Consider the following 4,096-nt stretch of genomic DNA (forward strand, 5'->3'; position numbering starts at 1 on the left):
AGTCGAGAATTGTACAAGCTGTGGACCACATAAGGCGTAGTGGTGAGCTGTGGTGACGTCTGTAAGTCATAGTGGCCAAAATCAGTAGCTACAGAAAGTTGTGGACCATGCATGTCATAATTGGTCACATAAGTCGAGGGTGTAGACTGTGATGACGCTCTTATGTCGTAAGGGCTAGAGTCTAGAGTTGCACGGGCTGTGAGCTTCTTAGGCTGTAGTTGGTCACATATGCCATAATGATAAGCTTTGATGATGTCCGTAGACCAAGAGGGTCAGGGTTGGGAACAAAGCAAGTTGTGGACCACATGAGTCATAGTTGGTCATACAGGCCTTAGTGGCGAGCTATGTTAACGCTTGTAGGCTGCAAAGGTCGGAGACAAGATTTGCATGAGTTGTGGATCATATAAGCCACATTTAGTTACATAGGCCATGACTGTGAGTTGTGATGATGTATGAGGCCGCATGGGTCATTGTCGGGGGCGGCATGTTTAGAAGACCAGAGAAAGTCACTGTCTTTGTGGTTTATTGTTACACCATCCTTGAAATGCATCATTAAACCGTATGTGGGGTGTGTTGTTAAATCTTATGTCTTTTGCCAGCTACTTTCAACTTATTTTATCTATGTGTTTATGGAATTTTGTATAATACAAAGATGATAAACTTTCTCCATAATCATGAATGTTCTTGTGCACAATAATTTTACACTATGTATGATAAATAATCCTAGATTGGATAAATCTTCATTAAAATTTTAGAAGGCGTCTAAGATGGGTGCATCGTAAAAATATTACAATTTTTTAGATAAGGAATTAAATATTATTAGTCAAAATAATATGTGCATTGTGTTAGCTTATTGTCAATATACCACTTAGAAAGACAACCTAAACTGCTAGTAATGTGCTATATTATTACAAAATTTGGACATACTTTTTATTACAAGTCATGTAAAAAAGCTTAAGAACATCAATAAACCCTCAAATGCATATAAATTTGTTATAATATTATTATAAGAAAAGAAAACATTGGATGTTTCATATAATGTCAAGTTGGAAATTAATCAAGCTAAGCATCAAAATTTGACTGTAAACCATGTAGAGAGTCAAACAAACTCTCCTAATACTCAGCGACATCATCCTTGATCATCTGTGATGAATCAACAAAGCCAACGACCACAAATTTCATCAGAGTCCATCAATGAGGACCAATAACACATAGGCAAGAAGGTAAAAGGCTATGAAAGAAAAGAAGCAAAGAAAAGTGCTTCTATCGCTATTGACACCCCTTTTATAGGGTGAAAGTGAATCCCAAACATTGCGAGGATACCAAAATTGGAAATCTCCGAAAAATTATATGACAAAAAGAGCATGGAAACTGAAAATTTTATTTCATTAATCATAAAAATGATACAATAAGCTTTTCGAAATGATTTTGCCCGATTAAAAAAAATAGCTAATGAAATGGTCTGACGCAAATTTTTGTGACACATGACCCAATTGAAGTAGCTGCTCAAATAAAAATTCTGCCAAGACTTGAACTGATCTAACTTGTTGGGCTCAAGTTTAAGCTTGAGAAGTACGTAGCACGTCATGCCGATTCATGAGTTCTCGATGAAGGCCAGCCGTCATTTGCTTCATCACATCGATCTCCTCCTCCAATCTCGCCATGCTAGACGTTGAGCAGCTTGCCTCCAAACCTTGTCGAAGACCAACCTCACATGCTTGTATTATTCTTTTCTAGCCGGCTAACATAGCAGAAGGTTGCCATTTGGAATGGCTTCATTCAATCACTTCTTCCTTATTTTTTGAGGGGTATTGAAAAGGATCGAGTAATCAATTTGTCCAAAATCCCCATTTCCAACTACATCTCCAAGACTTTAGCTCCAGAGTCCACACATTGGTAGCAATCACACCCATGAACATCAAATCAAACTTTTCTTACAATTATTACTTGGGATTTATGCCCCAATGTCAACATTTTTTTGTTATTTGGGACTACCTATTATTCAAAATTGAATTTTTGAGATGTTGCACATATACATTCCAGTTAATGAAGCAATACTATAAGAATTTGTAAGTACATTATTGATTTGCAATTTTTCTTTTCATCATTCATTAAGTGTAACAATCATTTTCTTTATGGAATCCCAATTAGGGCTGGCAAAACGGCTTGTTGTTCTCGAACAACTCGTGTTCGACTCGTTAAGAAGCTCATATTCGCCTCGTTATTTTTGTTAAAGTTCGACTCGTTAAGAAGCTCATATTCGCCTCGTTAATTTCGTTAAAATAAGTTAACGAGCCAAACACGAACAAAGATGTGTTTGTTCGTGTTCGGCTCGTTTTGGCTCGAAATACTACTCATCAAGTATATATATATATACATATAAATGTAGTATTTTAAAAAAATCTAATTGACTACAAGGCTACAATGATTTATAATTAATTAAAATATTGATTAAGAAAATAGAATAAAAATTCTTAAATTAGATTCAAATGATGTTTTAATATAAATAATAATTTTTAAATTTTGCTCAAACCCTTATCGTCTTATGACTACGTGATTAGGGCTGTTAAAAGGACTCTTTGTTCGTGAACAGCTCGTGTTCGGCTCCTTAAGCAAACGAGCCGAACACGAACACACCTTTTGTGCTCGAAATATAAACGAGCCTCGTGTTCGGCTCACTTATACCCCTAATCCCAATATAATTAAATTTCACATAAACATATACCACCAAAAATATTATTTGCATTCCACTCCCAAGTTGCAATTACTCCCCCCATCTATTGCCTTTTCCATTTTTATAACATTCTAGTTATATTGAAAGGGCACACTTAAATTGGAGGAGTAAGAAAATGTCAAGTAAACCATATGAATATTATGAATTAATATTTAATGAACGAAAAGTGAGATATGGATGACAATGAAGGTAGCTATAGTATTATGGACAATAATAAATTGAAATCAAATATAAATATTTTACTTATGTGTTAAGTTGTTTATATGAATTACATGATTTTTTGACAAAATTTTGTTTTAGATCATTACTTGCATATTGATTTTTTAATTTAATTATACAATTATATTTTGCTAAATTCGATCTACGAACATAATATTCTCTCTGAATAAGGGGAGAGATGGGGGACATGACATGAATACCATCGCCTAGATACATATTCATTTAGAGATGCTTCTGGGCTCCGTTGTGCTCCGCAAAAAAGACGATGAAATGTGTGACATTCGTTTGGATGTTCGATTTCTCCAAAAAAAAATCTTTCAACGCAATTGTATTTTTCTCCATTTCGTATTGTGGATGCAATGCCCCGCTTTGTTGTCTGTCACTGTGTTCCTCAGTTTTGCTACCTTGCGTCGACACTACTTGAGTCATCTGTGGTAGAAATGTCGCATATAAACTTTTTATCCAAATGATGTATTAATTTTTGGCCGTGTTTGATGACATATTATTTATAAAATTAGGTATGGTTATAGCTTAAATCCACCCAAAGATAAAAAATCAACAAGTCTAATGCTCCGTTAAATCCATTTCTCTCGCATTCGGTCTTTCCTTAGCCATTCGCTATCATTTCTATGATGTTAATCCAGATTTAATAAATTCTATTTAATATAAAAAAAAAAATTGAAGCCAAACCACATCTTAGAAAACATGTTATTTATCTTTATTTCTCCTAAAATTATTTTTAAACTCATTTTTATGAAAGGGATGGTCCCAAACAGAATAACAAAAAGGAGTGAACACAGTGACTGCTCTCGGATTCTGAGCGTATAGTGTGTCACAGTGTTGCATGAAGTCGTCCCAAATGAGACTTTTAAGTGTGTCACAGTGTTGCATGAAGTCGTCCCAAATGGGACATCACGAAAAGATATTATATCAGGACGAGGTTTATTCGACCATTTATAGATAAACAAATTATTATGTGCAAACTTTACACATATAAATTTTATTATAATTTAATTGTATTAGTTATGTACAGCCTAAGTAAAACAAAATCGCATGTTATACGGAGAGCTACTACAATGTACCAAAAGCAACTAAAAAAATTTATTTTGGATTAATCTCTCCCCACCACGCACGTGGCCTTTG

The sequence above is a fragment of the Phalaenopsis equestris genome, unplaced genomic scaffold (assembly GCF_001263595.1).
Source record: "Phalaenopsis equestris unplaced genomic scaffold, ASM126359v1 Scaffold000002, whole genome shotgun sequence".
Classification (NCBI taxonomy): domain Eukaryota; kingdom Viridiplantae; phylum Streptophyta; class Magnoliopsida; order Asparagales; family Orchidaceae; genus Phalaenopsis; species Phalaenopsis equestris.